Source organism: Oncorhynchus clarkii, chromosome 23 (assembly GCF_045791955.1).
Source record: "Oncorhynchus clarkii lewisi isolate Uvic-CL-2024 chromosome 23, UVic_Ocla_1.0, whole genome shotgun sequence".
Taxonomy (NCBI): domain Eukaryota; kingdom Metazoa; phylum Chordata; class Actinopteri; order Salmoniformes; family Salmonidae; genus Oncorhynchus; species Oncorhynchus clarkii.
The window spans coordinates 27,438,576-27,451,274 of NC_092169.1; positions in this window are offsets into that span (position 1 = coordinate 27,438,576).

Genomic DNA, 12,699 nt, shown 5'->3' on the forward strand with positions numbered 1-12,699 from the left:
TTTTTGTAGACATCTGGATTAAGGTGTTGTGGTTCAATGAAAAGGGGGACATGACAAAGCAATGCCTCTTATCAGACATGAGACAGGGCAAAGACAAGACCTTAAACATAAACATCTGCTACATACCAACATCAACCCTCATATATCAACCTAATTATGCAATTCTCCAACACAGTCTGTATACATGTAGCCAGCTAGCATATTGCAAATATAATTAACTAATGGTAATACATTACACGTATTGTATAATACAACAAATATCTTGTTGTCTTTGCTCCCTTGGGAAAATGGGATGGTTATTCATTTATTCTACACTCTGCTACTTACGAGGTTTTTTATTTTCTTTGAAAGACGAAACATAACACTTTATTTCTCTTTGAAATAAGTAGCAATGCAAGCTACAAGGTACTTGTTACTTCATAAAATACCAGGTAAAAAACAGCTGAAACAGGGCTGTAAGGAATCTTAATTATTTTTCTTATAATTAGGCTGAATCAGCTCTACAGTATTGGAGTGACAATGGAGGCAAGGGAAAAAACATCACTCAATAGGGAAGAGTCACTATTTGACCATCATTACCATCATTGACCATCATTGACTTAACCAGTTGTATGTCACTTCCACACCACTTACGAGAGTGCTATCAGCTTTTTCCAGGAGTAATCGTGTAAACCATGCCGCTGTGTTATGACACTCACAGAAGCAAGCATGATAGGCTTAGTGGAAGGGAGGTTAAATGCTTTGTTATACAACAAAGTTCATGTCGGGATTTGTTTTAATTGCACAAAATTATCTTAAAACTGACTCATGTTTTGGCATTTTAGAATACTAAGTAAAAAAAACATTAGATACCAAATAATTTAAATTAGACAAGTTTTGCATTATCGTAAAACATATACCGTAAGCGCCACTGGTGTAGTGGTATCATGGAAGATCCCCATTCTTTCGACCCGGCTTCGATTCCCGGTCGGGGCACAGATTGTTTTGCTCCAGTGGTGCAGCGTTCTAAGGCACTGCATCTCAGTGCTAGAGGCGTCACTACAGACCCTGGTTCGATTTCAGTCAGCATAGCAACCGGCCATTAATGGGAGTCCCATAGGGCGGCGCACAATTGGCCCAGCATCGTCCAGGTTAGAGTTTGGTCAGTGTAGGCCGTCATTGTAAATAACAATGTGTTCTTAACTGACTTAGTTAAATAAAGGTTCAACAAAATAAAATAAAAATACCACTGCATACTGTACCATCATCATATACACAATATATACACAGATACAAGCGTGTTTGAGTGTCAACAGGGTCAGAAAGTTACAACCCAATTCTTATCAGGGGTTCCCTCTCTGCATTCTAAATATTCTGCACTGTATTCTATTATTTATATATTTTTATTTTATTTATTTCACCTTTATTTAACCAGGTAGGCAAGTTGAGAACAAGTTCTCATTTACAATTGCGACCTTGCCAAGATAAAGCAAAGCAGTTCGACACATACAACGACACAGAGTTACACATGGAGTAAAACAAACATACAGTCAATAATACAGTATAAACAAGTTTATACACGATGTGAGCAAATGAGGTGAGATAAGGGAGGTAAAGGCAAAAAAGGCCATGGTGGCAAAGTAAATACAATATAGCAAGTAAAACACTGGAATGGTAGATTTGCAATGGGAGAATGTGCAAAGTAGAAATAAAAATAATGGGGTGCAAAGGAGCAAAATAAATAAATAAATTAAATACAGTAGGGAAAGAGGTAGTTGTTTGGGCTAAATTATAGGTGGGCTATGTACAGGTGCAGTAATCTGTGAGCTGCTCTGACAGTTGGTGCTTAAAGCTAGTGAGGGAGATAAGTGTTTCCAGTTTCAGAGATTTTTGTAGTTCGTTCCAGTCATTGGCAGCAGAGAACTGGAAGGAGAGGCGACCAAATAAATAATTGGTTTTGGGGGTGACTAGAGAGATATACCTGCTGGAGCGTGTGCTACAGATGGGAGATGCAATGGTGACCAGCGAGCTGAGATAAGAGGGAACTTTACCTAGCAGGGTCTTGTAGATGACATGGAGCCAGTGGGTTTGGCGACGAGTATGAAGCGAGGGCCAGCCAACGAGAGCGTACAGGTCGCAATGGTGGGTAGTATATGGGGCTTTGGTGACAAAACGGATTGCACTGTGATAGACTGCATCCAATTTGTTGAGTAGGGTATTGGAGGCTATTTTGTAAATGACATCGCCAAAGTCGAGGATTGGTAGGATGGTCAGTTTTACAAGGGTATGTTTGGCAGCATGAGTGAAGGATGCTTTGTTGCGAAATAGGAAGCCAATTCTAGATTTAACTTTGGATTGGAGATGTTTGATATGGGTCTGGAAGGAGAGTTTACAGTCTAACCAGACACCTAAGTATTTGTAGTTGTCCACGTATTCTAAGTCAGAGCCGTCCAGAGTAGTAATGTTGGACAGGCGGGTAGGTACAGGTAGCTGTCGGTTAAAGAGCATGCATTTAGTTTTACTTGTATTTAAGAGCAATTGGAGGCCACGGAAGGAGAGTTGTATGGCATTGAAGCTTGCCTGGAGGGTTGTTAACACAGTGTCCAAAGAAGGGCCAGAAGTATACAGAATGGTGTCGTCTGCGTAGAGGTGGATCAGAGACTCACCAGCAGCAAGAGCGACCTCATTGATGTATACAGAGAAGAGAGTCGGTCCAAGAATTGAACCCTGTGGCACCCCCATAGAGACTGCCAGAGGTCCGGACAGCAGACCCTCCGATTTGACACACTGAACTCTATCAGAGAAGTAGTTGGTGAACCAGGCGAGGCAATCATTTGAGAAACCAAGGCTGTCGAGTCTGCCGATGAGGATGTGGTGATTGACAGAGTCGAAAGCCTTGGCCAGATCAATGAATACGGCTGCACAGTAATGTTTCTTATCGATGGCGGTTAAGATATCATTTAGGACCTTGAGCGTGGCTGAGGTGCACCCATGACCAGCTCTGAAACCAGATTGCATAGCAGAGAAGGTATGGTGAGATTCGAAATGGTCGGTAATCTGTTTGTTGACTTGGCTTTCGAAGACCTTAGAAAGGCATGGTAGGATAGATATAGGTCTGTAGCAGTTTGGGTCAAGAGTGTCACCCCCTTTGAAGAGGAGGATGACCGCAGCTGCTTTCCAATCTTTGGGAATCTCAGACGACACGAAAGAGAGGTTGAACAGGCTAGTAATAGGGGTGGCAACAATTTCGGCAGATAATTTTAGAAAGAAAGGGTCCAGATTGTCTAGCCCGGCTGATTTGTAGGGGTCCAGATTTTGCAGCTCATTCAGAACATCAGCTGAGCAGATTTGGGAGAAGGAGAAATGGGGAAGGCTTGGGCGAGTTGTTGTGGGGGGTGCAGTGCTGTTGACCGGGGTAGGAGTAGCCAGGTGGAAAGCATGGCCAGCCGTAGAAAAATGCTTATTGAAATTCTCAATTATGGTGGATTTATCAGTGGTGACAGTGTTTCCTATCTTCAGTGCAGTGGGCAGCTGGGAGGAGGTGTTCTTATTCTCCATGGACTTTACAGTGTCCCAGAACTTTTTTGAGTTAGTGTTGCAGGAAGCAAATTTCTGCTTGAAAAAGCTAGCCTTGGCTTTTCTAACTGCCTGTGTATAATGGTTTCTAGCTTCCCTGAACAGCTGCATATTACGGGGGCTGTTCGATGCTAATGCAGAACGCCATAGGATGTTTTTGTGTTGGTTAAGGGCAGTCAGGTCTGGGGAAAACCAAGGGCTATATCTGTTCCTGGTTCTAAATTTCTTGAATGGGGCATGTTTATTTAAGATGGTTAGGAAGGCATTTAAAAAAAATATCCAGGCATCCTCTACTGACGGGATGAGATCAATATCCTTCCAGGATACCCCGGCCAGGTCGATTAGAAAGGCCTGCTCGCTGAAGTGTTTCAGGGAGCGTTTTACAGTGATGAGTGGAGGTCGTTTGACCGCTGACCTATTACGGATGCAGGCAATGAGGCAGTGATCGCTGAGATCTTGGTTAAAAACAGCAGAAGTGTATTTAGAGGGCAAGTTGGTTAGGATGATATCTATGAGGGTGCCCGTGTTTAAGGCTTTGGGGAGGTACCTGGTAGGTTCATTGATCATTTGTGTGAGGTTGAGGGCATCAAGTTTAGATTGTAGGATGGCTGGGGTGTTAAGCATGTTCCAGTTTAGGTCGCCTAGCAGCACAAGCTCTGAAGATAGATGGGGGGCAATCAGTTCATATATGGTGTCCAGAGCACAGCTGGGGGCAGAGGGTGGTCTATAGCAGGCGGCAACGGTGAGAGACTTGTTTTTAGAGAGGTGGATTTTTAAAAGTAGAAGTTCAAATTGTTTGGGTACAGACCTGGATAGTAGGACAGAACTCTGCAGGCTATCTTTGCAGTAGATTGCAACACCGCCCCCTTTGGCAGTTCTATCTTGTCTGAAAATGTTGTAGTTTGGAATTAAAATGTCTGAATTTTTGGTAGTCTTCCTAAGCCAGGATTCAGACACAGCTAGAACATCCGGGTTGGCAGAGTGTGCTAAAGCAGTGAATAGAACAAACTTAGGGAGGAGGCTTCTAATGTTAACATGCATGAAACCAAGGCTATTACGGTTACAGAAGTCGTCAAAAGAGAGCGCCTGGGGAATAGGAGTGGAGCTAGGCACTGCAGGGCCTGGATTCACCTCTACATCGCCAGAGGAACAGAGTAGGAGTAGAATAAGGGTGCGGCTAAAAGCAATAAGAATTGGTCGTTTAGAACGTCTGGAACAGAAAGTAAAAGGAGGTTTCTGGGGGCGATAAAATAGCATCAAGGTATAATGTACAGACAAAGGTAAGGTAGGATGTGAATACAGTGGAGGGAAACCTAGGTATTGAGTGATGAAGAGAGAGATATTGTCTCTAGAAACATCATTGAAACCAGGAGATGTCATTGCATGTGTGGGTGGTGGAACTAATAGGTTGGATAAGGTATAATGAGCAGGACTAGAGGCTCTACAGTGAAATAAGCCAATAAACACTAACCAGAACAGCAATGGACAAGGCATATTGACATTAAGGAGAGTCATACTTAGTCGAGTGATCAAAAGGGGTCCAGTGAGTGGAGAGGTTGGTTGGGGGTCACGGCGATTTAGACAGCTAAATCGGTAGCAAGCTAGCATAGGAGCAAGCTAGCATAGGATGGAGGTCTGTTATTAGCCAACTCTTGCGTTCCGTCAGTAGATTAGTGGGTTTCCGTGTGGTAGAGGGGATTAATCCAAATCACACAACAACAACAAAAATAAAAACAATAGATATAGTTATAGAGGCCCAAGAAGAAAAATAAATAAATACAAATAAAATAAAATAAAAATTGTCTGATTGTCTATTCAGATAGCAGCCGATAAGATAGCCAACGGCTAGCAGGCCGCAGATTGGCGCCCAGGCAACGTTGCGCCGGAGGAGCCAGCCGGACAATTCCCTCGGGTAGACAACGTCGGCAGTCCAGCTGTGAAGGACCGGTGGGGCTCCGCGTAGGCAGCAAAACGGGTCCGGATAGGTGACTGCAGCCCAGGAGTGATTGATGGAACTCTTCAGCTGGCTAGCTCCGGAACAATTGATGTTAGCTCCGGAATCGACGAAAGCCGATAGTCACACGGATAGCAGCTAGCTAGCTGTGAGATCCAGGTATGGATGTCCAGAGCCAGCGGCCGAAATCCAGGGACATGGAGAGAAAAATTGGTCCGGTATGTTCCGTTCCGAGCCGCACTGCGCTGCACCGCGCCGTACAAAACTGCCGATAGATTCTCGAGCCAAAGGACAGCCGATGACCACAAACCGTGGTTAGCTGAGTACTAACGATTAGCCAGTAAAGAAGCTAACTAGCTTCTGAACTAGCTTCTGAACCAGCTTCTGGACCAGCTTCTGGCTAGCTCCCGGCTAGCTTCTGGCTAATTTCTGGCTAGCCTCTTGGAGGATTACAGATCTGAGGTAAATAATACTTTTTATATAAATATAAATTGGTGAAGCGGATTGCAGGAGAGTGTTCTGAAGATGAGTTTTTGGAAAATTAAAAATGTATGTGAAAAAAAAGTTGTAAATATATATATATAGGGGACACGACAGGACGAGGACAAAAATACGTCTGACCTGCTATGCCATCTTGGGACGACGATATATTACACTACCGTCTGCGATAAACAATAGTAACTGCCAACAGAACTACTACAACAAGTATTACATATGCAAAATTATAAACTGGATGGTTCGAGCCCCGAATGCTGATTGGCTGACAGCCGTGGTATATTAGACTGTATACCACGGATATGACAAAACATGTATTTTAACTGCTCCAATTACGTTGGTAATCAGTTTATAATAGCAATAAGGCACCTCGGGGGCTGTGGTATATGACCAATATAGCACGGCTAAGGTCTGTATCCAGGCACTCCGCGTTGCATTGTGCGTAAGAACAGCCCTTAGCTGCGGTATATTGGCCATATAGAGTTGAAGTTGGAAGTTTACATACACTTAGGTTGGAGTCATTAAAACTCATTTTTCAACCACTCCACAAATTTCTTGTTAACAAACTATAGTTTTGGCAAGTCGGTTAGGACATCTACTTTTTGCATGACACAAGTAATTTTTAAACAATTGTTTACAGACAGATTATTTCACTTATAATTCACTGCATCACAATTCCAGTGGATCAGAAAAAACACCCAGGCAGGTACTACAATGTCTACATGGAAACATCAGAGAAATCACCTGCAGCCTTATAGAAATGTTTTATCATGATTGTCCAATACAGACCTGCATAGCGCTTCCCCCAGGCAGTTGTCAAAGATTTCCAGACAGGTCTTGGTCCTGGCCTCCTCCAAATGTTCTCCACATATGCCACTGTGCAGACCCCCCTTAATATGCATACCGTCCTGATCCTCTGGGTCGCATTCATAGAGGACAACCATCTCTGCAATGTTATATGGCAGACCAGCTGAACACGCCTGCACAAAAGGAACCACGTGCCCTTTGCAGACCTCATTGTGGAGGCAGGTTGTCATCTGTTGCAGACAGGACCCTCCACTGTCATGAATTGAAAAATAAGGGTTCGGAGTAAGTGCTACTGTTATAGTTATAATCGTCAAATGTTGTAACTTCACCACTTGTGCTACTCTCCAGTAGGAAGCTTCAGACTGTCTAAATAGGTCAGCTATCACAGAAGTAGTCGTTTTGCTATCAAGGAAAGCTTGTCCCTTATTCACCCATTTGAGGCTCAGTGAAAAGAAGCAAAAAATATCTCAAATCACAGTCATACTTTACATGCTCACAAATTACCACCGTGGTTTTCACACCTGTCGTTCGCTGCATGGTAACACTATCCCTTCCCTTTCAGTTAGGACCTCTTCAAGTGGACAGCTCCGATCTTTGCAGCTGCGATTTCTCCTGTTGCGTGCCAATCGCTATTACGTCAGTTGAAAAGCAGTCTGACTTGCAGGAGGGCTCTAGGATAAGTACTTATACCTCTGAGGTTATGGGTAATTACACAGATAAGTGAATTAGAGTTTGAGGTGCAGCTGTTTGGACCTAGGGTTAAATGTAAAATAGTAAATGTGAGTCTGAGACACTACAATTAGTATGATACGTTATGTTTCGTATAAGCTGAGCAAAAAAAGAACTTCCTCTCACTGTCAACTGCATTTATTTTCAGCAATCTTAACATGTGTAAATATTTGTATGAACATAACAAGATTCAAAAATTGAGATGTAAACTGAACAAGTTCCGCAGACATGTGACTAACAGAAATGGAATAATGTGTCCCTGAACAAAGTGGGGGTCAAAATCAAAAGTAACAGTCAGTATCTGGTGTGGCCACCAGCTGCATTAAGTACTGCTGTGCATCTCCTCCTCATGGACTGCACCAGATTTGCCAGTTCTTGCTGGGATATGTTACCCCACTCTTCCACCAAGGCACCAGCAAGTTCCCGAACATTTCTGGGGGGAATGGCCCTAGCCCTCACCCTACGATCCAACAGGTCCCAGACATGCTCAATGGGATTGAGATCCGGGCTCTTCGCTGGCCATGGCAGAACACTGATGGCAGTATAGCAGTATGGCTGGTGGCATTGTCGTGTTGGAGGGTCATGTCAGAATGAGCCTGCAGGAAGGGTACCACATGAGGGAGAAAGATGTCTTCCCTGTAACGCACAGCGTTGAGATTGCCTGCAATGACAACAAGCTCAGTCCGATGATGCTGTGACACACCACCCCAGAACATGACGGACCCTCCACCTCCGGTGGAGGCCTCGGTGTAACGCTCATTCCATCGACGATAAACGCGAATCCGACCATCGCCCCTGGTAAGACAAAACCGTTTGTGCCCATAGGCAACATTGTTGCCAGTGATGTCTGGTGATGACCTGCCTTACAACAGGCCTACAAGTCCTCAGTCCAGCCTCTCACAGCCTATTGCGGACAGTCTGAGCACTGATGGAAGGATTGTGCGTTCCTGGTGTAACTCGGGCAGTTGTTGTTGCCATCCTGAACCTGTCTCGCAGCTGTGATATTTGGATGTACCAATCCTGTGCAGGTGTTGTGACACGTGGTCTGCCACTGCAAGGACGATCAGCTGTCCGTCCCGTCTCCCTGTAGCGCTGTCTTAGGCGTCTCACAGTACAGACATTGCAATTTATTGCCCTGGCCACATCAGCAGTCCTCATGCCTCCTTGCAGCATGCCTAAGGCATGTTCATGCAGATGAGCAGGGACCCTGGGCATCTTTCTTTTGGTGTTTTTCAGAGCCAGTAGAAAGGCCTCTTTAGTGTCCTAAGTTTTCATAACTGTGACATGAATTGCCTACAGTCTGTAAGCTGTTAGTGTCTTAACGACCGTTCCACAGGTGCATGTTCATTAATTGTTTATGGTTCATTGAACAAGCATGGTGTAACGACGTTCGTCTGTAGGAGGAGAAGCGGACCAAAAAGCAGCGTGGTGGTTACTCATGTTCTTTAATGGAAAACTGAACGATACATGAAATAACTCAAATCTACAAAACAACAAACGGAACGTGAAAACCTATACAGCCTATCCTGTGACAACAAACACAGTGACAGGAACAATCACCCACCAACACACAGTGAAACCCAGGCTACCTAAGTATGACACCTGCCTCTGATTGAGAACCATACTAGGCCGAAAACATAGAAATGCCCCAAAACATAGAAAAACAAACATAGACTGCCCACCCAACTCACGCCCTGACCATACTAAATAAATACAAAACAACGGAAATAGAGGTCAGAACGTGACACATGGGAAACGGTGTTTAAACCCTTTACAATGAAGATCTGTGAAATTATTTGGATTTTTATTAATTATCTTTGAAAGACAAGATCCTGAAAAAGGGACTTTTCTTTTTTTGCTGAGTTTAGTATGTACTGTATTAATTTGTGTATGTCCATCATTTATGATATATTACGAATTTTCAAAAAACATGATATGTTACAAATTCCAATTTGATGTGGCTAACGTTAGCTAGGTGGCTTACGTTAGATAGGCTAGGGGTTTTGGCTTGAAGTTAGGGTTAGGAGTTAGGTTAATGGGTTAAGGTTAGGGGAAGGGTTAGCTAATATGCTAGGTAGTGGCAAAGTAGCTAAAAACTAGTAAGTAGTTGCAAAGTTGCTAATTAGCTAAAATGCATCCACCCTACTTTCACTGTTGCCTTAAATAACCTTCGGTCTTATGTAACCATACCAAACGTAACATATTATACAAATTTGAGAGTCCTGGATTTAAATTGACTATATTATGTCTAGTCTATGTCTAGTCTTGAGCAGGCTGAGTAAAAGTTTCATGCCCTGTGTTATTAAAGGAAATCACTTGGTAACTTTTACTTGGAATATTCTGAGAGAAATGTAAGTTAATTCTAATGTAAGATGTTGAAAGTTGTCAAACTCATGGTTACTGACATGACAAAATATGTTTAAGACAGGGTGAAATACAAACATCACTAATAAATGAGTAGTATAAGAAAACGCAGCATTGTCTCCACTTTGATTTTCTCAACGTTAGAGGATAATGATGTAAGAGATGGGTATATTCAGTCTGTCAGGTATGAGTAAATGGTTGTAAGGGAGTCAGGTGCAGGAGAGCAGATATGGTGTAGCCAACCAACTTTTATTTAGGCGAACCAAAAACCCAGGCCAAAATGAAGACAAAATAACAATACGGGTTAACATAACCTAGCGCAACAGAATAACTTGCGCAATACATGAAACAGAATAAACAATACTACACAAAGATATGAGGGAAAAAGAGGGTTAAATACACAACACATAATGAGGGAAATGAGAACCAGGTGTGTGGGAAAACAAGACAAGACAAATGGAAAATGAAAAATGGATCGGCGATGGCTAGAAGACCGGCGACGTCGACCGCCGAGCACCGCCCGAACAAGGAGAGGCATCGACTTCGGCAGAAGTCGTGACACAGTCATTGAAACAATAGCCCAGACAACCTGATTAGTCAATAATGGTAAAGTTAATGCTTCCCCGAAAAATGCTGCTTTGAATTCCACTCTAGGTTTCCCTGTGGAAAAAAGCACAAAGTTGAGTTTAAGCCTTATGGAGGGGGGGGGGGGGGTGTTTTAAGCAGAGTCGGCTGGTTGGGTGAGCTATAGGAGGACATACTCATTGTAATGGCTGGAATGGAATAAATGGAACGGAGTCAATCGTGTTTCTATATACTTGATCCATTCAAGCCATTACAATGAGCCCGTCCTCCTATAGCTCCTCCTACCAGCCTCCACTGGTTTTAAGACCAAGGATCATTTAGCTATTTGATTTAGAATTTTCGACCGCTGTAGATACAAATTATTTGTTGAAACATTGAATTTGGCCTTACTGCTATTAGGGGACAGCAGGTAGCCTAGTGGTTAGAGCATTGGGCTAGTAACCGAAAGATGGCTGGATCGAATCCCTGTCGTTCTGCCCTTGAACAAGGCAATTAACCCACTGTTCCCCAGTAGGCTGTCATTGTAAATAAGAATTTGTTCTTAATTAACTGACTTGCCTAGTTAAAAAAAAATGAATGAAGCAACAGGAAGTGTGTTTGTCCTATATCTGAGATAAATGAAAGCTCAGGATTTTGTATTATTTTTAACGTGGAAATGCCCTTTTCACTTCCATACATCTTTCGGCCCAGTACTGGGTTACCTTCAGACGAGTCTTGTGAGTCTTGTGGGAGTCGTAGAGCAAAACATAGTGAGAGTCAACGCTTTCGATTCGTTTTTGTAGGCCAAACCATTCTACAGACAGAAGTTGGGACATCTGCAGTACCAACTTAAGATGTGGATTTCGGGGTTGGTTCTATTTGGCTGTGGTGTACTGATTAGAATCATCTTAGCTGATCAGGATGTACTGCATCTGTTGTCCTCGTTAGTCAGATGGGTTTTTCACCTCTGCTTGTATAACTGATATTTAAGAGCTGTTGCCCAGTGCTTCAGGTGGAAAAAGAGATGTTGGAAGAACTACACCACTGTTTAGTGCTTCAGGTCATTGAACAGAGCATATTACCTTTGTTTTCCTCTGTTTGTGTTTGCGCTACTATTGTTTTCACTCCCCATTTTTATTATTTTAGTTTGTCTGATAACAGGCAAATCCAGAGGTTGCACATTATGGTGACCTTTTAAGACCCAACTGGAGGTGCCTGGCCAGCACTTCATAGATGCCTTTCAGAACCCATTTTAAAACCCCTCCTGTTCAATTTGGGTTGTCAGTTTGTTAGTTCTATTTTTCTGTTGAGCATGATTTTTGGTCTCTTATTGGGGAACCTAACAAGCCCAAACAATTCTGACTCTACAGACATTTGTGATAAGATCAATTTTCGGGATGTCTCCTGGTCTGACTAATACCGCTGGTGCACTGCCACCTTCCACCACAGATGCAGAAGGCCAATATCGGCGGATGCGGAGGATTGAGACACACTTTAATACTTCTTGACTATACTTGAGACGCAGATGTCTCAAGTAGACACCTGGAAATGCAAATGCGCTACGCTAAATGCTAAATGTACTCGTTAAAACTCAAACCTTGATCAAAATTCACAAGCAGGGTATTGAATTAAAGCTACACTCGTTGTGAACCTAGCCAATAAGTCAGATTTTTAAAATGCTTTTCGGCGAAAGCATGAGAAGCTATTATCTGATAGCATGCACCACCTGGAAATGCCTGAATGCGACGTAAACAAAGACTCTGCTTATCCGACGCAGCACAAAACGCAGAAATAAAATATAAAACATTCATTACCTTTGACGAGCTTCTTTCTTGGCACTCCTATATGCCCCATAAACATCACTATTGGGTCTTTTTTTCGTTTAAATCGGTCCATATATACCCAAAATAGCTTTCTATAGAAGCTGTGTCATTCAGAAAAAAACATTGTTTTTAAACGCTGCGTAATTTTTTTAAATTAAAAAAGTCGACGATAAACTTTCACAAAACACTTCGAAATCCTTTTGTAATCCAACTTTAGGTATTAGTAAACGTTTATAATCTATCAAAATGATTACAGGGCGATGTATATTCAATAGCTCCTCGTTTGCAAATCAATGGCTGCCAATGTCCACATTAACAACATCCGGGTGAAGACTGGAAGAAACGGAAGCCAGATAGATGGATTTTCCAACAAATAATTCAATTGAAAATGACGACAATGGCGACATC